This window comes from Orcinus orca, chromosome 11 (assembly GCF_937001465.1).
Source record: "Orcinus orca chromosome 11, mOrcOrc1.1, whole genome shotgun sequence".
In the NCBI taxonomy this organism is placed as follows: domain Eukaryota; kingdom Metazoa; phylum Chordata; class Mammalia; order Artiodactyla; family Delphinidae; genus Orcinus; species Orcinus orca.
In genome coordinates this window covers 52,294,784-52,319,775 of record NC_064569.1, presented here as the reverse complement: position 1 = coordinate 52,319,775, position 24,992 = coordinate 52,294,784, and the positions used below count along the sequence as shown (strand labels likewise).

Here is a 24,992-nt window from a genome sequence, read left to right as displayed (position 1 = left end):
AGCAGGAACTTTATCTTCATCTATTTGGAATTCCATGCCCCTTTCTTTGGGGTTGTGCCTACATTTCCAAGATTGACATGTGTGAGTGTGGAAACCAGGTTCTGGTGTTATCAGTTCTCCGTGCTGGGATCTGACGAAGCATCCTATTTTCTGTGTGGTCCTTGTCTTTTGTCCAGTCAGGTCCATTCAGGTGTGACCCTCTCAGCTAATTCCTGACAATCTGAGCACGTGGCCAGGCTGAGATGTGGGAAACTCTGCTTCCTTGCTTCTTTCAGCTACCTGAGACCACTGTCCTTCATCTGAGAAGAGAAGGACGATGCAGATGGCACTCAAGGGAACGTTTAGGAAACAAGCAGAGGAAAAGGTGCTCCATTAGATCCTTAGAAATGATCAAGAGATATGAGGACAGAATGGCATCATGGGAACCAAAGAAAGAGAGGATTTTTGTAAAAGTGAAAGTGGTCAACAGCATCAGACACCAAGAAAAATCAGTTGAAACGGTGAAAAAGAGGCCCTAGGATCATGTCTATGCGGTGCCCAAACAATGATTGAAAAAAAGAGAGAGAGTGAAAAGAAACATTAGCTAATATATGGTAAAACACGGACAAAACATTTGTTTGGACTCTTTTTCCTTATGGAAAAGTTTTGCCGTTATTCTATACAAATACAATGAATGAACACTGGTCAAAGGTGACTTTCCAGTCGTAAGATCGCTGACTATGGGGATGTTCACTGGCTCTGTCTCCTCAGCCTTTAATTTAACTAACTTGGCATACTTGAAAAATATTTTGTATTCCATCCTTAGATTGTCAGTGACCTTTTGATATGGTCAGTTGCTCATTTTCTTTCCGCCCGCCCCCCAAAGAGAAAGGTTTTGTAGAGGCATTATACAGAACAGCTGCTTGAAACATGCATAGGCCAGTTTACATTAGGCTGTTTTTTCTAGAGAAAGTCATAGTTTAAACAAATGGTTGTGTCTATTTTAATCATTTTTGCCCTCTTTTGAAGTGTTTTTTCAAGCATAAGTTTTTTTTTTTAGAATAGAGTTTTGCATTATAAATTAGTCTGCTCTGTCATGTCCCTTTTAAACACAGCTGTTACTACAATATAAACAGAGTTTTTAAAATGTAGATAAACAGTTATAAGAGGAAGAGTTTCAGGTGTTTTTAACACATGGTCAGTTTTTGCTTACTTGAATTCTGTGGTTTGAAAGTTGAATTCAAAATACACTTTTGATTTCACAGATGTCAGGCTATTCAATACAGCTGTTCACGGATGCCCTAAAAGGCATCTTAATTTCACAGTCATTACAATTTGATAGTATCATATTTTTGAAGTCATACTGGTAGTAAACGTAAGATGAATATGGAAATTTTATAATGGTACACTACATAGTACCCTTTTGAGGCATAAAAGTGGAATGGAAAAAATATCTAGTGGCCCAAAGCTAAAATATGAAAGGATTTTGTGTGACCAACCCAACAATGTGAAATATATAGTAAATTTTAGTATCTTGGAAGGAATGATAGTCTTAGTAAAAGAGTCCTTATTCTTCAGTGGAATGATCTTATACCTATAGTCTAAGAATTTTTGCCTAAGCCTACACCTTGAAATGTGAAAAATTAGGCACTGTTTGAACATAAAGCTGATCTAAGTTTATTATTTAACAAATTTCAAAAAACGGGACCTGGGTACAGCAATGAGTCTAATATTTCCCGAACACCAAACTAGGTCTTCTAGGTACACAAGAAACACAAGCATTTGAAACTGAGAGAGTATTAGAACTAGAACATTTCAATGATTTTTGGCGGTATGGTGACAATATATTTGAAATCAATACTTCCATGAAATATCTGGAAATCTACTATCAAAATATTCTAATGGATGTTTATGGATATCATTGTATAAATTATTATCCCAAACTCCTCGATTCATTGTTTATCTGTAATAACATGACATATTACTTGAGTGATAAATTTAGGGACCACAATATTTTAGATGATTATTTGGAAAATGTTCTCCCAGGCAATGTCACATAAAGTAAAAATTAGAGTAAATTAATTTATATCTAAAATGTAGTCTAGTTAGAAAGTGGCATTCATTTGAACATCCAAGAAAAACATACACAATTTCTACCCATATTGTTCCCAAACCACCATGTCTGAGTTATGGATCTTAGGGAGGAAGCCATGTTACTAAACCTAATTACTCTGTGTTTGCTTGGAAAAATAGTTAAGTGATTATTTCGCTATATCACACAACCCAACATGACCTCATTTTCAACCAAAAAACATCTGATTTGATCCACAGCCTTCTGCAGTACTGCATAATTAGACACCTTATCCATCAAGGTGCAAGGAAACCTTGGTAAAGAGTAAAACAAGAATTTTCATGTGTTAAGTTATACAGTAGAGGGAGTCCCGTGAATATAATACATACATGCTGATATTGCCAAAGAAAAGTCAATTAAAAATTGTATGCACTCTAAGAGTTACAAAACTCGAAACGTGCTGTGTAATTCAGGTCAAATAGCCCTTGAGTACAGGTATTCATGAAAATTAGGCTTCATTTATTAGAGTTTTCATCTTTAAGAGCTTTTAAGACTTTTCCTAAGTGAATTTTGGAACTGATCTAAAAAGTATAAACAACATTTTTTCTTCATCAGAATGTTCAGAACATGTTTGTATGTATGAACACACATATTGTGTATTTATAAGTAGTGCCATGTTTGGAATCTTAAATTTTCCCCTAAAATTTGATCAAATACCTGATCCTTTAATGTTTTTACCTCCAGTGTACATAATTATGTTTCAAGGTAAATTGAATTGACTCCCTTAAAATAAGAGAGAACTTGGATTTCTTCCAAAACGCCACCTCTTATTTTTATTCTCTGTGATGGCTGTCCCTTATACCTCCCTAGTCATATAAGTGAAGGTTAAGACCAAGATGTTTTGCCAAATCTTTTCCCTTTATTTCTCTGTTTTGTTCAGCCTCACACTGTACAATTGACATGGAGAATCTTGCCAAATACAAGTAACAGTAACTCTATAGACTACATTAATTATGGGCCCTAAAGAACTTTGAATAGTGCTTAGAAACTTGTGATCAAGGAAAGCTGTTAATATCTTCATAGGTTCTTCATTTACTTGTTTATATTTTAAAAAACATGCTCCTCTGGGGTTTATTTTGCCTATTACTATAGCCCATTGATAGAATTAGTATAAAATATGTAGTCAAATGTTATTTTATAAACATAATACAAAAGGACCCACCCAACATATAAGTCACTTCTTTACTAGTTAAGAAGAAAGAACTAGTGAGATGTTGAAAAATTTAGGCAAGGTGTTAAATCGCTGCTGAAAATGTAGACTCTTCTGAGTGGATAGTTAACTATTCTACTGGAGAAGCTATCTTACTGGTGGACTTTCCTGTTTCTTTTAAATATTCTTAATATGACCCTGGAAAGGGCTCTCCTTAGGTCAAACGTTGAAATGTAAAGTGATGAAGAGATGATTGAGTTGACTATTATGAAACCTTCACTCTTCATTACTTTAGCATAACACAGCCTAATGCCAATATAATCTTTCCTACCAGATATGAAGGGTACGTACGGAATGATGAAAAGAAAATGATTTCGTTTACTATCTTAATCATATTTTCTGTTTTGATTTCTTTATTGTTAATTTCCTTTATTCCAACAACAACAAAAAAAGTCTGTACGAAGTAGAGAGGAGTAATTTATAAGTATGGTGCTAGCCATTGCCCCTTTTGTAAAGGAAGCCCAAGGAACTCTAGGGAATGTAATCCGGTAAGTGTTTTATACCTTATCACTTCCCTACATTTTTGACCAGCTTCCTCTTGCCCTGGTCCCTTTCCTAAATGCCCCATGGTCCTCCCTTTTCACTTTCTCCAGTAGCTTTGTCCAAGATTACCTAGTGACCTTGCTAGCCTTTCCTCTAATTCTTTTTTGCTCCTCAGTCAATACATTTCTTGGAGATTTATCAGATAGTCCTATCCCCTTGAGGGAAAATGCTGGGTTCCCACTGGAGGCTTTGTGGCACTGAATAAATTCCTTGACAGTGGCAGTGTCCTGGTCAAAGGATGAAATAATTTACACGCTCACCAAATAAAGCACAAATGTCCCTTGGGTACAACCCCAGCTCAAAAAGTTTTCCTGCCCCATGCACCACACCATTTCCATTGAGCAGCCAAGTATTTAAAATTATATATATATATATATATGTTTTATTAAAGTTTCTAACCATCAGTTGTGGTTTTAAGTGACAGAAAAATCAAATTCAATCTTGCATGCACGATAAGAGAAATTTATTGGTTCAGGTAATTGAAAAGCCTGGGAGTAGGTCTGGCTTCAAGTGCGACCTGATTTAGTGACTGAAATGATGTCATTGGGATCTTTGAGTCTTAGTTTTGCCTTTTCTCTGTTAGCTTCAGGCTCCAGAGCTTCAAGCTCCATATTCACTGATACAAATTGAGAGGAAAACTCAGTACTTCCTTGCGGTTCCCACTGAAATCCCAGAATTCATTGTTATTAGATCAATTTGAGACAAATCTGTGAACCCATAGCTGTAGTTAGGGAGAAGCAGTTCCATTGATAGACAATGCCTGGGTCACAAGTTCCAGTCCTGGGGTGGGGAATAGAGACCATCCAATCACGTCGTCTGAGAGTAGAAGACAGGTGGTTCCCCAAAGCAAGTTCTGGTACTGTTTCCAAGAAAGAGAGATGAAAAAAAAAAAAAAAAGAAAAGAAAAGAAAGGGAGATGAACACTGGGCAGTATTATCTTCTCAACTCTAGGCAAAGACACAGACTGTCCTAACCTGTTCTCAAGGTGGGCTTTCATTTGGCTCCAGGAAAAATGAGGCCATGTTCAAGGAACATAAAAATCAGGTGTGAACATCCAAATGGACACTAAAATATCTAATTCAATAGCAGGTTATTTTAAATATTTAAGCAATATTTGTGTCCTAGATCAGTTCCTTCTCTTTAATTTCCCATTTTTGTAAGGAAAACCACCTCCTCTTAGTGTTCCAGGCCCAAATGGTCCAGGGCTGGGACCAGGGTGGGTGAAGAGAGTGAAGGGAGGCACTTGCCCGAGATGCCAAATTTAAAGAGTCCTAGGGGGCTTCCCTGGTGGCGCAGTGGTTAAGAATCCACCTGTCAATGCGGGGGACACGGGTTCGAGCCCTGGTCCAGGAAGATCCCACATGCTGCGGAGCATCTAAGCCCATGCGCCACAACTACTGAACCTGCGCTCTAGGGCCCGTGTGCCCCAACTACTGAGCCCACGCACTGCAACTACTCAAGCCTGCACGCCTAGAGCCCATGCTCCACAACAAGAGAAGGCACCACAATGAGAAAACGCACAGACCCCAACGAAGAGTAGCCCCCGCTCCCCACAACTAGAGAAAGCTAGTGTGCAGAACGAAGACCCAACGCAGCCAAAAATAAATAAATTAGTAAACAGATGTAAGAAAACTCAGTGTAGTAGGCTAAAAATTAGCCCCCCTGCCCTGCCCCCACCAAATCCACATCTAATCTCTGGAACCTATGAATGGCAAAGACTTTGCAGATATGATTAAGTTAAGGATCATGAGATGGGGATATTATCTGGGGTTATCTGGGTGAGCCCTAAATGTAATTAATTATAGATGTCCTTACAAGAGAGAGGCAGAGGGAGATTTTACACAGGAAGAAGAAGTGAGGGTAGTGTGACTACATGGTAGAGATGGAAGTGATGCAGCCACAAACCAAGGAATGCTCACAGCCACCAGAAGCTGGAAGAGGCAAGGAATGGATTATCCCCTAGAGCCTCCGGAGGGACTGTGGTCCTGCAGACACCTTGATTTCAGACTTCCGGCCTCCACAATTGTGATAGAATAAATGTCTGTTGTTTTAAGCCACTAAATGTATAGTATTTTGTTACAGCAGCCACAAGAAAATAATGCACTCTGTGATCGAGATAAATATTTTAATGAAATATTTCTTTTTAAACATCAAAATTAATGCAAAAAAATCCATGGTAAACAAAATATGAAAACTTTAAACAAATATGGGCTATCTTTGGAGTAATCCTTACTTCTTTTGCTCCCTTACTCCCTACAGCCAATCATTTGATTACTCCTGTGGTCTGTGCCACTGTAATTTCTCTTGACTTGCTGTTTTGCTCATCTTTCCATGGAGGCCACTTTTCCGGCTCAAATGCCCATGATATCTCACTGTCATGATGTCAACAAACAGTAATCTGCTTTGCCTGTCTCTGCTTTCTCCTCCTTTCTAATCCATCTCATTCCAGATAGATTTTTCCTAAAACATATATTTGGTCATGTCCTTCTATTTTTTAAAAAATCTTTAATGGGTTATCAAAGCCCTTGGAAACCAGCTTTCCAGTCTCATCTAACACGTTTCCTTTCCACATAGCCTTAGTTACCCAAATACACCCTGCTCTTTTCTAGCCGGCTATCTTTGTTCATGCACTTTCCTTATATTTCTCATCTATTTATGTTTTATAGACACTGTGGCGTAAGCCTTAAAATTAAGGTCCAATATTATGTGCTGTCTTGACATTTGGCAAAATTGGAAGGACTTCAAATGGTCCAACTGCAAATTCCCTTTCCCACCCTGCTTCTGCAGCTAAGGTCTCATAGGCGAACAACCCTCCTCATTAGGGGGATCACGTATAGCTCCTGTTTATCCCCAAGTAGCAGTTTTCAGATCCCTACCAGCCTGCAGGATTATTCAAACAAGCCAATTGTATTCTCCTGTGGAATAGGGGATACCCCACCCTCTTGATACTACAAAGATTGCTTCCCACAGGCTCTGCTTTTCTCTGTTTCTAAATGCAACCCCTGGCATGCAGTGTCCCCCTCCCCCAGGTGGTGAGTAGCTGTGATTAATGAACTGCTATCCATGTCATCTGTCCAGTGTTGGGTGTTGTGTGTTCAGCCATCCCCATAACCCTAGGGCAGGAATCCCTCCCTCACCAATGAGGTGAATTGGAGGTGATTAAAACAGAGATTCCTGTACAGATCCCAATATACCATTTACTATCTTTGTGACTTAAGGAAAATGAAAAGAACGGGAGAATCATTTTAAAATTTAACAAATTATGAGCATTACTACCTCATTTTAAAATTTAACAAATTATGAGCATTACTACCTCATTTTAAAGTTTAAAAAAAGGCTGCCAAGGACCAGCTTCAAGGTTCAAAGTACTGGGACTTTGTCACCCCATAGTGGGTGACATAACGGTCAGAAGTTCAGGCTCTGGAGTCAATTTTCCTGGGTTCAAATTGTGGCTCTACCTCTTACTAGCTGTGCAATCCTGGTCAGGTTTCTTAATCTTCCTAAGCTCTAGTTTCCTCAAGAATCGGGACAATGATTATATCTACTTTCAGTGTTGTTGTATTGTCCGCATAAAGGAGATAATCTATGGAAAAGCCCTGTCACAGTCCCTAGCACATAAGTGCTTAGTAGATATTAGTTTTTATTATTATTCATATTATAGCATGAGCCAGGGCAATAGATGTACGTTTGGCTCTGCTACTGAGATCATAATTTAGTTTCAAACAATGAAGCCTCAAGAGGCTCCTGGAGTCCTTGATCCTACAGTTTCATGTCTGCCATTTTATATATGTTGTCTTTGGAACAAAAGTGACTTTTCTAAGAATTCTATCACACAGACTGCAGGGTTCACGTTGCCCTGGATAGAATGCCACCCTATTGATTGAGCCCTCACCTTTCACGCTTTTTGATGCTATTGGAAGAGACTATCCTCAAATTAATCCTAAGGATTATCCAGGTGATCATTCCAGCCCTTTTATCGGGGCTCCCTGCTTGACACCTTGCAAATGTATTTGGGCAAGTGATGTGCAGGGGTGAGAGGCGGGGAACAGTTTACATTCACACAGCAGCATATGTCTTTCTCCCACATGATTTTCTCCCATACAGGGACTAGAATAGAGACATCTTTACATACTAGTCAGATTTCTGTGTGTTGTATTTTGCCAAGTGCCAGACACTCTAGGTAAATGAGATTATATTCCGTGTTTTGCAAAGTCATTTCGAATTAAACAACTTTGATTCGGATTTCTCAGACTGCATCCCAGAACACTGTCTGGTTAAACATGTTTTTGTTTCCTTTTAGTCTCTGGGTGTCATTCCATAAATATTGCTTTTTAACTAATCTTTCTTCAGGATTCCATTACTGTCCCCAACAGCACTGGGGTTTACAACAGCCTTGGAGTTCATCTCACCTTATAGCCTAGGGTAAATAAAACTTCTGAAAAAACAAGTAGGAAGATGGTTGATATCATCCATTCATCATGAAGGAGGGAACATTGCCTGAGAGCTTCCATCTCCCAGATTTAGTTTCAGATCCTGGTGTTGCTAGCGATCTGTTTGGTTTTGGTTCTTTTGAACTTTTGTTGTTGTTGTTGTTTTGTTTTGTTTTGTTTTGTTTGCGGTACGCGGGTCTCTCCCTGCTGTGGCCTCTCCCGTCGTGGAGCACAGGCTCCGGACGCGCAGGCTCAGCGGCCATGGCTCATGGGCCCAGCCGCTCCGCGGCATGTGGGATCTTCCCGGACTGGGGCACGAACCCATGTCCCCTGCATCGGCAGGCGGACTCTCAACCACTGCGCCACCAGGGAAGCCCTCTTTTGAACTTTTAATTTCTGCTTTGGCAAACCCTCCATGGCACTTCTGGCTTCCTCTCTTTTTCTTTCCTCCATTAAAAAAAAAAATCCCAAAGAAACAGACTTGGATGGTGGGTGACCCAGGTATTGTATGGATGGTTGTTAGTTGTGGTGGGGCAAGGAAGGGGCAGAAAGGGAAGAAAAGTGTTGTCAGGAATAAGGAAAATATAATGGGTGTAATTGTTCCCTTCCTATTTCACTTCTGTGTAATCTTTTGAATTTTTATTTTTAAATTTAAAACAATTTTAATTTAAAAAATTTAAAAATTTCAATTAAATAATTTTAATTAAAAATTTCTAATTAAATTTATTTATTGAAGTATATTTGATTTACAATGTTGTGTTAGTATACAGCAGAGTGATACGGTTATATGCAGTATATATACATATATATTTTTTCATATTTTTTCACTGTGATTTATTACATGATATTGAATATAGTTCCCTGTGCTATACAGTAGGACCTTGTTGTCTATCAATTTTATATATAGTAGTTTGTATCTGCTAATCCCAAATCCTTTTTTCTGAAATTAATTAATTAATTTATTTATTTATTTTTGGCTGCATTTGGTCTTTGTAGCTGTGTGCCGGCTTTCTCTAGTTGCAGCGAGTGGAGGCTACTCTTTGCTGTGGTGCGCGGGCTTCTCATTGCAGTGGCTTCTCTTGTTGCGGACCACAGGCTCTAGGCATGTGGGCTTCAGTAGTTGTGGCCCGTGGGCTTTAAAGCACAGGCTCAGCAGTTGTGGCGCATGGGGTTAGTTGCTCCACGGCATGTGGGATCTTCCTGGACCAGGGCTCGAACCCGTGTCCCCTGCATGGCAGGCGGATTCTTAACCACTGTGCCACCAGGGAAGCCCCAAACCCTTTTTTTAAGTTAATTATTCTTTATACAGCAGGTTCTTATTACTTATCTATTTTATACATATTAGTGTATATATGTCCAACCCCATCTCCCAATACATCCCACCACCATCACCCCCCGCCCCCCTGCTTTCCCTCTTTGGTGTCCATATATCTGTTCTCTACACCTGTGTCTCTATTTCTGCCTTGCAAACGGGTTCATCTGTACCATTTTTCTAGATTCCATATATATGCGTTAATATACGATATTTGTTTTTCTCTTTCTGACTTACTTCACTCTGTATGACAGTCTCTTGGTCCATTCACATCGCTACAAATGACCCAATTTTGTTCCTTTTTATGGCTGAGTAATATTCCATTGTATATATGTACCACATCTTCTTTATCCATTTGTCTGTCGATGGGCATTTAGGTTGCTTCCAGGACATGGCTATTGTAAATGGTGCTGCAATGAACGTTGAGGTGATTGTGTCTTTTTGAATTATGGTTTTCTGTGGGTATATGCCCAGTAGTGGGATTGCTGGGTCATATGGCAATTCTATTTTTAGTTTTTCAAGGAACCTCCATACTGTTCTCCATAATGGCTGTATCAATTTACATTCTCACCAACAGGGCAAGAGGGTTCCCTTTTCTCCACACCCTCTCCAGCATTTATTGTTTGCAGATTTTCTGATGATGCCCATTCTAACTGGTGTGAGGTGATACACACTTTGCAGTTTTGATTTGCGTTTCTGTAATGATTAGTGATGTTGAGCATCTTTTCATGTGCCTCTTGGCCATCTGTATGTCTTCTTTAGAGAAATGTCAATTTAGGTCTTCTGCCCAATTTTGAATTGGATTGTTTGTTTTTTTAATATTGAGCTGCATGAGCTGTTTATATATTTTGAAGATTAATCCTTTGTCTGTTGATTTGCTTGCAAATATTTTCTCCCATTCTGAGGGTTGTCTTTTTGCCTTGTTTATCATTTCCTTTGCTGTGCAAAAGCTTTGAAGTATCATTAAGTCCCATTTGTTTATTTTTCTTTTTATTTCCACTATGCTAGGTGGTGGGTCAAAAAAAGATCTTGCTGTGATTTATGTCAAAGAGTGTTCTTCCTATGTTTTCCACTAAGATTTTATAGTGTCCAGTCTTACATTTAGGTCTTTAATCCATTTTGAGTTTATTTTTGTGTATGGTCTTAGGGAGTGTTCTAATTTCATTCCTTTATGTGTAGCGGTCCAGTTTTCCCAGCACCACTTATTGAAGAGACTGTATTTTCTCCATTGTATACCTTGCCTCCATTGTCATAGATTAGTTGACCATAGGTGCGTGGGTTTATCTCTGGGCTTTCTATCCTGTTCCATTGATCTATATTTCTGTTTTTGTGCCAGTACCATATTGTCTTGTTTACTGTAGCTTTGTAGTATAGTCTGAAGTCAGGGAGCCTGATTCCTACAGCTCCATTTTTTTCCCTCAAGATTGCTTTGGCTATTCTGGGTCTTTTGTGTCTCCATACAAATTTTAAGATTTTTGTGTTCTAGTTCTGTAAAAAATGCCACTAGTGATTTGATAGGGATTGCATTGAATCTGTAGATTGCTTTGGGTAGTATAGTCATTTTCACAATATTGATCCTACCAAGCCAAGAACATGGTATACCTCTCCATCTGTTTGTGCCATCTTTGATTTCTTTCATCAGTATCTTATAGTTTTCTGAGTACAGGTCTTTTACCTCCTTAGGTAGGTTTATTCCTAGGTATTTTATTCTTTTTGTTGCACTGGTGAATGAGATTGTTTCCTTAATTTCTCTTTCAGATTTTTCATCGTTAGTGTATAGCAATGCAAGGGATTTCTGTGCATTAGTTTTGTATCCTGCAACTTTACCAAATTCATTGATAGCTCTAGTAGTTTTCTGGTGGCATTCTTAGGATTATCTCTGTATAGTATCATGTCATCTGCAAACAGTGACAGTTTTACTTCTTCTTTTCCAAATTGTATTCCTTTTAATTCTTTTAGAATTCTTTCTAGGACTTCCAAAACTATGTTGAATAATAGTGGCAAGAAAGGACATCCTTGTCTTGTTCCTGATCTTAGAGGAAATGCTTTCAGTTTTTCACCATTGAGAATGATGTTTGCTGTGGGTTGGTCGTATATGGCCTTTATATTTCATTGAGGTAGGTTCCCTCTATGCCCACTTTCTGGAGAGTTTTTATCATAAATCGGTGTTGAATGTTGTCAAAAGTTTTTTCTGTGTCTATTGCGATGATCATATGGTTTTTATTCTTCAATTTGTTAATATGGTGTATCATATTGATTGATTTATGTATATTGAAGAATCTTTGCATCCCTGTGATAAAACCCACTTGATCATGATGTATGATCCTTTTAATGTGTTGTTGGATTCTGTTTGCTAGTATTTTGTTGAGGATTTTTTGTATCTATATTCATCAGTGATATTGGTCTGTAATTTACTTCTTTTTTTGGTAGTATCTTAGTCTGGTTTTGGTATCAGGGTGATGGTGACCTTGTAGAATGAGCGTGGGAGTGTTCATTCCACTGCAATTTTTTGGAAGAGTTTGAGAGGGTTGTGTGTTAGCTCTTCTCTAAATGTTTGATAGAATTCACCTGTGAAGCCATCGGGTCCCAAACTTTTGTTTGTTGGAAGATTTTTAATAACAGATTCAATTGCATTACTTGTGATTGGTCTGTTCATATTTTCTTTTTCATCCTGGTTCAGTCTTGGAAGGTTATACCTTTCTAAGAATTTGTCCATTTCTTCCAGGTTGTCCATTTTATTGGCATAGAGTTGCTTGTAGTAGTCTCTTATGATGCTTTGTATCTCTGTGGTGTCCGTTGTAACCTCTTCTTTTTCATTTCTAATTTTATTGATTTGAGTGTTCTCCCTTTTTTTCTTCATGAGTCTGGCTAATGGTTTGTCAATTTTGTTTATCTTCTCAAAGAATCAACTTGTAGTTTTATTGATTTTTCTATTGTTTTCTTTGTTTCTTTCATTTATTTCTGCTCTGATCTTTATGACTTCTTTCCTTCTACTAACTTTGGGTTTTGTTTGTTCTTTTTGCTCTAGTTCCTTTAGGTGTAAGGTTAGATTGTTTGTTTACGGTTTTTCTTGTTTCTTGAGGTAGGATTGTATTGGTATAAACTTCCCTCTGAGAACTGCTTTTGCTGCATCCCATAGGTTTTGGATCATCGTGTTTTCATTGCCATTTGTCTCTAGGTATTTTTTGATTTCCTCTTTGATTTCTTCAGTTATCTCTTGGTTATTTAGTAACGTATTGTGTGGCCTCCATGTGTTTGTGTTTTTTAAGTTTTTTCACCTGTAATTGCTTTCTAACCTCATAGCATTGTGGTCAGAAAAATGCTTGATATGATTTCAATTTTATTAAATTTACTGAGGCTTGATTTGTGACCCAAGTTGTGATCTCTCCTTGAGAACATCCTGTGTGCACTTGAGAAGAAAGTGTAATCTGCTGTTTTTGGATGGAATGTCCTATAAATATCAATTAAATCTATGTGGTCTATTGTGTCACTTAAAGCTTGTGTTTCCTTATTAATTTTCTGTCTGAATGATCTTTCCATTGGTGTAAGTGAGGTGTTAAAGTCCCCCACTATTATTGTGTTACTGTCAATTTCCTCTCTTATAGCTGTTAGCATTTGCCTTATGTATTGAGGCACTCCTATGTTGGGTGCGTATATATTTATAATTGTTATATCTTCTTCTTGGATTGATCCCTTGATCATTATGTAGTGTCCTTCCTTGTCTCTTGTAACAGTCTTTATTTTAAAGTCTATTTTATCTGATATGAGTATTGCTACTCCAGCTTTCTTTTGATTTCCATTTGCATGTAATACCTTTTTCCATCCCCTCACTTTCAGTCTGTATGTGTCCCAGGTCTGAAGTGGGTCTCTTGTAGACAGCATATATATGGGTCTTGTTTTTGTATCCATTCGGCGAATCTGCGTCTTTTGGCTGGACCATTTAACACATTCACTTTTAAGGTAATTATTGATGTGTGTGTTCCTATTACCATTTTCTTAATTGTTTTGGGTTTGTGTTTGTAGGTCCTTTTCTACTCTTGTGTTTCCCACTTAGAGAAGTTCCTTTCGCTTTGTTGTAGAGCTGATTTGGTGGTGCTGAATTCTCTTAGCTGTTGCTTGTCTGTAAGGCTTTTGATTTCTCCATTGAATCTGAATGAGATCCTTGCTGGGTAGAGTAATCTTGGTTGTAGGTTCTTCCCTTTCATCACTTTAAATATATCATTCCACTCCCTCTGGCTTGTAGAGTTTCTGCTGAGAAATCAGCTGTTAACCTATGGGAGTTCCCTTGTATGTTATTTGTTGTTTTTCCCTTGCTGCTTTTAGTAACTTTTCTTCGGCTTTAATTTTTGTCAATTTGATTACTATGTGTCTTGGCATGTTTCTCCTTGGGTTTTTCCTGCCTGGGACTCTCTGTGCTTCCTGGATTTGGGTGGCTATTTCCTTTCCCATGTTAGGGTCGTTTTCAACTGTAATCTCTTCAAATATTTTCTCAGGTCCTTTCTCTCTCTCTTCTCCTTCTGGGACCCCTATTATGCGAATGCTGGTGCATTTTATGTTGTCCCAGAGGTCTCTTAGGCTGTCTTCCTTCTTTTCATTCTTTTCTTTTTATTCTATCCTGCAGCAGGGAATTCCTCCATTCTGTCTTCCAGGTCACTTAGCCATTCTTCTGCCTCAGTTATTCTGCTGTTGTTTCCGTCTAGTGTATTTTTTATTTCAGTTATTGTATTGTTTGTCTCTGATTATTTGTTCTTTAATTCTTCTAGGTGTTTGTTCTTTATTTTTCTAGTTCTTTGTTAAACATTTATTGCATCTTCTCTATCTTTGCCTCCATTCTTTTTTCCGAGGTTCTGGATCATCTTCCCTATCATATTAAGAATTCTTTTTCTGGAAAGTTGCCTATCTCCATTTCATTTAGTTGTTTTGCTGGGGTCTTATCTTGTTCCTTCATCTGGTACATAGTCCTCTGCCTTTTCATGTTGTCTGTTTCTGTGAATGTGGTCTTTGTTCCACAGGCTGCAGGACTGTATTTCTTCTTGCTTCTGCTGTCTGCCCTCTGGTGGATGAGGCTATCTAAGCAGCTTGTGCAAGATTCCTGATGGGAGGGACTGGTCGTGGGTAGAGCTGGGTGTTGCTCTGGTAGGCAGAGCTCATAAAACTTAATCCACTTGTTTACTTATAGGTGGGTCTGAGTTCCCTCCCTGTTTGTTGTTTGGCCTGAGCAACCCAGCACAGGAGCCCACAGGCTCCTTGGTGGGGCTAATGACGGACTCTGGGAGGACTCATGCCAAGTACTTCCCAGAACTTCTGCTGCCAGTGTCCTCATCCCTGCAGTGAGCCACAGCCACCTTCGCCTCTGCAGGAGACCCACCAAAACTAGCAGGTAGGTCTGGTTCAGTCTCCTATGGGGTCACTGCTTCTTGTCCCTGGGTCCTCATGCACACACTACTTTGTGTGTACCCTCCAAGAGTGGAGTCCCTCTTTCCCTCAGTCTTATCAAAGTCCTGCAATCAAATCCCGCTAGCCTTCAAAGTCTGATTCTCTGGGAATTCCTCCTCCTGTTTCTGGACCTCCAGGTTGGGAAGCCTGACGTGGGGCTCAGAACATTCACTCCAGTGGGTGGACTTCTGTGGTATAATTGTTCTCCAATTTGTGAGTCACCCACCCTGTGGTTATGAGATTTGATTTCATTGTGATTGTGTCCCTCATACCATCTCATTGTGGCTTCTCCTTTGTCTTTGGATGTCGGGTATCTTTTTTGGTGAGTTCCAGTGTTCTCCTGCCGATGATTGTTCAGCAGTTAGTTGTGATTCTGGTGTCCTCACAAGAGGGAGTGATCACACGTCCCTATACTCCACTGTCTTGAACCAATCTCCCAAACTCTTAATTTATCTCTCCCCACCCCCTTAACCCTTTGGTAACCATAAGTATATTTTCTATGTCTGTGAGTCTGTTTCTGTTTTTTAAATAAGTTCATTTGTATCATATTTTAGATTCCATATATAAGTGATATCATATGGTATTTGTCTTTCTGTCTGACTTACTTCACTTAGCATTATCTTCTCTAGGTCCATCCGTGTTGCTACAAATGGCATTATTTCATTCTTTTCTGATGGCTGAATAGTATTCCATTGTATATATATATCACATCTTCTTTATTCATTCATCTGTTGATGGATATTTAGGTTGCTACCATGTCTTGGCTATTGTGAATAGTGCTGCTATGAATATTGGGGTACATGTATCTTTTTGAATTAGCATTTTCTGCCCAGGTGTGGGATTGCTGGATTATATGGCAGCTCTATTTTTAGTTTTTAAAGGAACCTCCATACTGTTTTCTATAGTGGCTGTACCAATTTACATTCCCATCAACAGTGTAGGAGGGTTCCCTTTTCTCCACACCCTCCCCACCATTTGTTATTTGTAGACATTTTAATGATGGTCATTCTGCCTGGTATTAGGTGATACCTCAATGTAGTTTTGATTTGCATTTCTCTAATAATTAGTGATGTTGAGCATCTGTTCTTGTGCCTATTTTCCATCTGTATGTCTTCTTTGGAGAAAATGTCTATTTAGGTCTTCTGCCCAATTTTTGATTGGGTTGTTTGTTTTTTGTTATTGGGTTGTGTGAGCTGTTTGCATATTTTGGAAATTATGCCCTTGTTGGTCGCAAAGGTTTGCAAACATTTTCTCCCAGTCTTTAGGTTGTCTTTTTACTTTGTTGATGGCTTCCTTTGCTGTGCAAACTCATATAAGTTTGATTAGGTCCCATTTGTTGATTTTTGCCTTTATTTCTATTGCCTTGGGAAACTGACCTAAGAAAACGTTGCTATGATTTATGTCAGAGAATGTTTTGCCTATGTTCTCTTCTAGGAGTTTTATGGTGTCTTGTCTTATATTCAAGTCTTTAAGCCATTTTGTGTTTATTTTTGTGTATGGTGTGAGAGAGTTTTCTATCTTCATTGATTTACATGTGGGTATACAGCTTTCCCAACACCACTTGCTGAAGAGACTGTCTTTTCTCCATTGTATATTCTTGCCTCCTTTATTAAAAATGCACCTGAAACTAACACAACATTGTAAATCAACTATCTCCAATAAAAAAATTTAAAAAAAAGATTAATTGACCGTAGGTGTGTGTGTTTAATTCTGGGCTCTCTATTCTGTTCCATTGATCCATATTCTGCTTTTATGCAAATACCATGCTGTTTTGATTACTGTAGCTTTATAGTATTGTCTGAAGTCTGGGAGGATTATGCCTCCAGCTTTGTTATTTTTCCTCAGGCCTGTTTTGGCAATTCTGTCTTTTATTGTTCCATATAAATTTTAGGATTATTTGTTCTAGTTCTGTGAAAAATGTCATGGGTAATTTGATAGGGATCACATTAAATCTGTAGACTGCTTTGAGTATTGTGGCCATTTTAACAACATTAATTCTTCCAATCCAAGAGCATGGGATATATTTCCATTTCTTTGAATCATCTTCAATTTCCTTTTAACAATGTTTTATAGTTCTCAGCATATAAGTCTTTCACCTCCTTGGTCAGGTTTATTCCTAAGTATTTTATTTTTTTGGATGTGGTTTTAAAAGGGATTTTTTTTTTTTTTTTACTCTTCAGTGTAATCTTAATTCCAGGCTAGGGATCAATATGTATTTGGTTTATTCCTAAGTATTTTATTTTTTTGGATGTGGTTTTAAAAGGGATTTTTTTTTTTACTCTTCAGTGTAATCTTAATTCCTGGCTAGGGATCAATATGTATTTGGTGAGTTAATGCTTATACTTATTGTGGTCTCCTTAATGTAGCTGTGGGGCATTGTTAAGAAGCAGAAAATGTGGAAAATGTACATACCTTCTTCTCAACAGCTGAGAATATGTATGAAAAGATATATGAGGGTATATTTCTCAGACCTACTTCATTTGTAGAGAGAGAGAACACAAAATTCCACACTCTTAGCAACCTGACCCCTGGGCAAACAGGAACAAACACAAGATAATGTGTAATAAGTGAGGGTTACAGTGCCGGCTGGCAGCCTTCACACCACAGAAGGCCCTACTGTCTGCCTTCTGGGCTTTAGTGGGAAAATTCTCATGCAGGGAAATTTGCACAATGCACCAGCAAGAAAGACATCACTAAATAATTTCAAGAAACATAGAATTTTATCCACCTGAGGACTGGTCTTGTCATGAGGCCAATGTTTTGGCATCAACAGTTCCTACCAGCTGTGCAGGATGATGTACCATGGACATCTGTTGTTTTTGCCTGCAGAGAATCTAGCTCCTCTTCTTCTGGTACAAGCACCTCCATTTCCATTTGGGAAATCATCCAACGACTCTCACATGCAGGATAGGCAAGACCAGTACTTGATCTGCCAAGGAGTGGGAACAAGAGCCAAACTAGGACTCTCCTATTTTTCCTCCTAGGAATGTGACTATTGAATGGAGTGATGCAATAAAGGGAAAAGATCAGAGTGTTAGTTCATCCTGACTTAGTGCCCTGACTGTCCATTGACACTTGTTACCTGAATATTCAGAGCCACTCTAGTGTGTGTCCTTTCTAAAGCCAGGGGTAGCAGATTTCCGCTTAATTCTAGGAGCAACCAACCTCAAACACTTTTAATAATCCCTTTATTACTTAAATTTTCCAGAGTCAGTGTCCTTGCAACTGAAGAACCTGAGGGAGTCCTCACAGGACAAAAGGAGGGGCAAGGGACTGGGAGTCAGACTTGGCTCTGTCCTAAAATAGTCTATTAACCCAGAGGGGTCCCTTAGTCTTTCTTCATCATAAGCCCCAGTCTCTTCATCATTAGATTAAATCATTAGGTTAGATGATTCTAAGGTCCATTTATCTAAAATGTTCCTGAATTCTAGGTTATTTTAAAAAAAAACAACAACAGTCTTTACAGAGTTGTATTCATTTGTAAACATAATTTATTGAGCTCCTGTTGTGCTAGTCATTGGGGATACAGGAATGACCTTGGGATAGAGAGGTAATATTCTAGTGCAGGAGATAAACTATAACACAGTAAGCAAGTAAAATCATTACAGACTGTGAGAAGTTCTTTGCCAGCAACAAACAAGTTGATGAGACAGAGAATCAGTGGGGAAAGCCAGTTGGGAGAGCACGGCCAGGGAAGCCTCTCTGAGGAGGTGAACTGGAATGGAAACTAAAAGATGTGAAGAGGTGGGGAAAAGCACATTCTAGGTAGAGAGAAAAACAAGTGCTCAAGCCTGGGGTTAGGAAAGGGGACTTGTTCCTAGAGGACAGTGAGGAGTAGGAGAATGGTAGGAAAGAGATTGCAGAGGGAGGGGGACCGAGACCAGGCAGGACCTCGTGGGCCAAGGAAAAGAATTTGCATTTTACCTTAAAAAGTCCAGTGTCTGGGCTTCCCTGGTGGCGCAGTGATTGAGAATCTGCCTGCCAATGCAGGGGACACAGGTTCGAGCCCTGGTCTGGGAAGATCCCACATGCCGCGGAGCAACTGGGCCTGTGAGCCACAACTACTGAGCCTGCGCGTCTGGAGCCTGTGCTCCGCAACAAGAGAGGCCAAGATAGTGAGAGGCCTGCGCACTGTGATGAAGAGTGGCCCCCGCTTGCCGCAACTAGAGAAAGCCCTGGCACAGAAACGAAGACCCAACACAGCCAAAAATAAATAAATAAATAATTTTATTTTTTTAAAAAAAACCAAACAAACTAGATAAGATTACAGAAAGCAAAAATTAAAAAAAAAATCCAATGTCTATATCAAGGGGATCTCTTTGGATGCTCTGTGGGGTTTTGAATGCCACAGGAGAGGAGCAAGATGAGTTAGGAAGTTATTGCAGTTGTCTAGGTGGGCAAGGATTGTGGCTTAGACTAAAAAGGTGTGAAGATGGAGAAATGGGTGGATTTGAGATAATTTTAGAAAAAACACCCAGAGGACTTGGTGGTGAGGAGGTTGAGGAAAAGAGAAGACTCTAAAAAGACTCTTAAACGTCTGGCTGGACCATGTGGGTGGAGATGTTACCCTTTATCAAAATAGAAGAACCAGGGAAGCAAGCATTATGGTGTATATAGTGGTGGGGGGTTCACTTTGCACATATGAGAAGTTTGATATCCTTATTAGATACCTGGTGGAGCTGTCACACAGGAAGTTGACTATAAGTATCTGGAGCTCAAGGGAGGTTGGAGATAAATATTTGAATATCAGCCACATAAAGATTGTGTTCATAGATGCAATTCCTTAGAGGAGAACTATCAATAGGGAAGAGGGCTGAAGACCAAAACCTGAGACTCTCCAACATTAGAGATCAAGTAACAAATGAGATTGTAGCCAAGAAGAGTGAGAACAAGTGACCAGTGCGGGTGGAGGAGAGGGATGAAACCCAAGAGAGTGTGGTGTGATAGAAGCTGAGAGTAGAGAGTGTTTCATGAAGGAGAGAGAATGGTCAACTGTGTTCAGTGCTTGTGAATGTCTTAGGAGCATGGACTTAGCAACATGGAAGCCATTGGTGACAGTGACTGGGACAGTTTTAGTAAAGTGGTAGGAATGGAAGATAGACTGGAATGCATTGAATACTGAATGAATGGGAGGTGACTAAAGTGCTGACAGCTTGTTTAGAAGTCTTTTGAGAAAGTTTGCTCTGAAAGGAAACAGAGAAATGGGGCAACGGTTGAATAGTTGAATGGAGGGTTGTTAGAGGATGATGCTAACATAGCCCAATGAAAACGATTCAGTAAAGAGAAAGAGATTGCTGGTGCACAAAAGCTGTAATAGCTGGCCAAGAAATGTCCCTAGGAAGGGGAGAGGAGATGGTATGGTATCTGAGCACAAATGAAGGGACTTCTTACTTTTTTTAGGTATAGAGATGATTCTTCTATAAAAGCAGGGGAAATACTTAAAAGGCAGATATGTGTGTAAATACCTAAGCCACCCATCAGAATGCTAAGGAGTTTCTTTTCTCAGTAAAGTATGAGATACCAATGCTTGGGTGGTAGAAATAAGGGGAGGTTTGAGGCAACTGGAGAAAGTATTAAATTTTAACTCAAAGAGTAAGAAAGCGGGCTTCCCTGGTGGCGCAGTGGTTGAGAGTCCGCCTGCCGATGCAGGGGACATGGGTTCATGCCCCGGTCCGGGAGGATCCCACATGCCGCGGAGCAGCTAGGCCCGTGAGCCATGGCCGCTGAGCCTGCGCGTCCGGAGCCTGTGCTCCGCAACTGGAGAGGCCACAACAGTGAGAGGCCCGCGTACCACCAAAAAAAAAAAAAAAAAGAGCAAGAAAGCAAGTTACAGAGCAAATAAATTAGAACTATTGGGCAGTGGCTTGGGGATTTGGGATGTGCGGTCATGATTTTAAAATAGGTCCTGTTGGTGGGATCTCATCTGGCAACATGGCAACATGGGTTCATTCACAGAGATGGAAGAGAGTTAGGTTTAAGTAAGGTTATTTTTGGTTTTTTCTGTGTTTTGCTTTGCTTTGCTTTATTTTATTTCTTTCTTTCTTTTGCGGTACGTGGGCCTCTCACTGTTGTGGCCTCTCCCGTTGCGGAGCACAGGCTCTGGACGCGCAGGCTCAGCAGCCATGGCTCACGGGCCCAGCCGCTCCACGGCATGTGGGATCTTCCCGGACCGGGACACGAACCCGTGTCCCCTGCATCGGCAGGCGGACTCTCAACCACTGCGCCACCAGGGAAGCCTGCTTTATTTTAATCAGAAGAGTATGATGAAGGTGAAAGAAGGGAGTTGAGGGTGTTTTTAAGTGATACACAGTGGAATCTAAATTGAATAAAGGAGGGAAGTGAAGATATGAAGGACTGTGAATAGTGCACCAGTTGTAGGATAAATGAACAGTAAAAAAGAGGTGGGATCACTGAAGTAGAAAATTGTTGCAGGGGGAGGCGTCAGAGTAAGTGAGCTGGAAGGGTAGGAGGTAGGGACTCAGGGAATGGGTTTTTTAAAATCCAGGTTTTGGAGGAGGCATGTTGGGTTACAGGACTTGCAGTGAGGGTGGGGTGGAGCACACAGGCAATGAGCAAAGTGCTCTTGTATACCTTGTGCTACTTGATTTTTAGTTGGGTTCACCTGGTGAGATTTAGGCCTACTTTCTAAACCCTAAAGCGATCAGCCCAAATTCCAAACCTAACATTGTTTTGAGAGTGTCAGATTAAGCTGGGGCTGGGTGTGTTCAGACAGGGATGTATTTTGCTGCCAATAGTAGGAAACTCAACCAACAGTGGCTTAAACAACTAGATAATTATCTTCCTAAGAGCCTAAGAGCTTTGTAGAGAGGTGACTACTAGCCTTGGTTTAGGGCCTCTGCAATGTAAAAGCCAGGGTTTGTGATTCTTTGGGCCTTTTCCTCTTGGATACAAGGTGGCTGCTGCATCTTCACGTATCACAATTTCTGGGTCCATTCTCTGCTGAGACCAGGTGGAACCATTTCAGATTCCAGGAAGAGGATGGAAGAAGAGTCATTCTGGACAGTCACCAGGGTCTATAGATTATTATTATTATTATTGTTATTATTATTATTTGGAACTGTTATATGAGTGCAAATGAGTATGAAACTAAAAATATTTTTAATCTGTCATCAGATGTTTCCCTTCTCCCACTCCTACCCGTCTCCCCAAAAGATTTGTATATAGACACGCACACTAGATTTATCAGAAATCTATAATTTGGCTCTCTTTGGGCAAAGAAACTACTCTACGCTTATTGCTGAGATTCTAGATATAAATGTAGAACTACAGACAAAGAAATATGGGTTTCACCTACAAGGATTTTCCAGCCATTTCTGCAACCCCACCTTAGGCAACCTCCTCCCACCACCCATAACTCTTGAAGAATATCAAGTTTCTTATTGGAAGCAGATGGGATGTCTTCAGGAGTTGACACCTCTATGTCAATGACTTAAAGTTTAAGTGCTTGGGCATCTGTGGAATTCTGAACTGAATGAATGGAAATGGCTAATGAATGGAAAGTAATTAAAATTCCCTACATAAAACAGTAACCACCCAACTTCAGAGGGGTTACTTAGCCATTTTCAGTTCTTCTAATCTTGCTTATCTAAATAAAAATCACGGCTAGCTATTCTATATTCTAAGTTGTTTGATCTTTGGCATTTATTGTTTTAGACATATTTGATTTTTTTGTTATTTAGAAATATTTTATGTCTTAATTCTTTCCTGCGTTAGGACTTCATGAACATCCATTATGAGAATATCTTACCGGTGAAATTAGCACTCAAATTACTAAGGTGTGTGCCTTCAGTTGAAAGGATGGCATCCATGTACCTACATGCCTTCTGTTAGTAATTGCTACATATGAAATCTACTCTGTGCAGAATTTTAAAAGAAAAGCATAAATGACCCTGAAAATCAAATCCCCAGAAGGGTCAGAATAGCAAGAGTCCCTACCAGCACTGGGGTTTAAAAAACTGTTAATTTACGGTTTCACTGAAGTGAATTTCAGTGGCTCTACACTTTTGTGTCTGATGCTCTCCTGATCTGGCCATCTTGTAATTGTTACTCTGAAAAGTGCTCTTAAACTGCTGCTTTCCTAACTTAACTATGTCCCCACTTTCTATTTTAGAAAAAAAAAAAAAAAAAAAGGAAAGAAAGAAACAAGAAGAGCCATAAAAACAATGGGCAAGTTAAAGATACATTTACTTTTGACCTTGATGTTGACCAGCAAAGATTCTAATTATTTTCTTGTACCTAAAGGGGAAGGGAGGCCTCTCTGATTTATAGTACACTTAACTTAGTAACACTGCTATCTCAAAGTACTATAGATCAGGTCACCATCAGTATTGTCATTCTCATAAATAATGACAAAGTCTTCTGAAATTGCTGAAATATATGCCCATAATTTCACTTTGATCTCTTTTTCTTTAAGACATGCATGACAACATCTACTTTATGCACCATCATTCAAAGGGAAAATAAAAGACTTCAAGGAGTTTATAATGGAGTGACCCACCACGTGGGCAGGATTTATAAGCTAATATGGAAATTCTCCATGAGCATCCAGACTCATATTCCCATTCATTGGTGTGTGTCCAGTCTAACGATGTTGGAATGTGTTTAAGTTTCCCTCACATCCAAAGGTGCAATGGACGATTTCCATGCTGGCTGAGATGCCATCGACTTCGCCCTTTCCCATAGTTACCTTAATTTTTAACTATAGGGACTGATTGAGTGGCTCAGGACTTTAATTTAGAAAGATGGGGGGATTGAGCTTTTGGGGTAGAACAGGGATATGGATGGTGGTTCAGAAATCTAGAAACTGGATGTTAATATACAACTGAGTAAAATTTACTGATCACCTAGTTTAGGCTAGGTGCTATTCTAAACACCACACAAGACAAACTCTTCTTGCATTCTTATGGCTCCTCATCTCTTGGAGACTTTCCCAAGGCTTGAAAGAACTAAGAAGGTGCAGGAAGGAAGAGAAAAGACTAGTACCTAATGAAAGAAAAGATTCTTGATGTTGCTTTTCTTATCCTTTGACTAAAGGAATTGCAAAGGTTATCACACTAGTAGGTCAACAGCAAAACCACACTTTTAAACTACTAATTGCTCTATACAAGATGCAGGTGTCTCTAACAAAGTTTTTAGACTACTAGAAACAGTTATCACCCTAGAAGACTAATAGGTCCAGCTTTGTTGACAAGCCATTGGAACTATTACCAGGTGTTTAGTGCTGTCTTTGAGTTGAGCAGCTCAAAACCTAGCACACGCAGGAAAGTGTTAATAACTCTTCCACGCTTGGTTCGCATGCCAGATTGGGAGGTGAAAGACTCTGATCCTTTCCATTCATATTAATTCAATTCAGTAATGTCCAATTCATTTAAAATGAATTAAGACATGACTTTGCTTTAGGTGTTTGGAAACTACTTCATACCCAGTCTATCCACTAAATCCAGGTCTAGCTGACTTCCTACTGGGTTTTTCCACATGACTATCTCACAGGCACCTAAAACTCAACATCTTCAGATTTTGTTCTCCGAAACGCTCCTTGTTCTATGTTCCCTGTTGCAGGGAGTAGAGCATTGTCATCTCAAATTGCCAAACCTGAAAAACGGGCATCTCCCTGTCCTTCAACCCTTCATCCAATCAATGCATTCACTCACTGTGAACATGTACAAAGAGGTCGTATCCCAGCCACGGGGATGCAGCAGTGCATAAAACAGATAAAATTCCCTACCCGCAAGGAGCTTAAATTCTAGTTGGGGGCAGACAATAAATATAATAAATCTAAGAAGGTGGTAAGATTGATGGAGAAAATAAAGTGAGGTGAGTGGGGAGTACTGGCTCTAAATTTTTCTAAATATTTGGTCAGGTGACTTTGAGAAAAGATCTGAGGGTGGTGAGGAAAAAAAGCAAGTGAGTATCTGGGATGGGAGGATTACA

The 24,992-nt window shown here is 39.5% G+C and overlaps 1 long non-coding RNA gene across 3 annotated transcripts in view; it reads left to right on the top strand.

Annotated features, from left to right (window-relative positions):
* The first annotated feature begins 14,868 nt into the window (after positions 1 to 14,868).
* The window catches only part of LOC117203956 (uncharacterized), a 132,985-nt gene continuing 122,861 nt past the window's right edge, over positions 14,869 to 24,992 (top strand). For all 3 annotated transcript variants that reach the window (XR_007469984.1, XR_007469985.1, XR_004486936.2), the window contains exon 1: positions 14,869 to 14,985. This is a non-coding gene — a long non-coding RNA (uncharacterized LOC117203956). The remainder of the gene's footprint in view (positions 14,986 to 24,992) is intronic.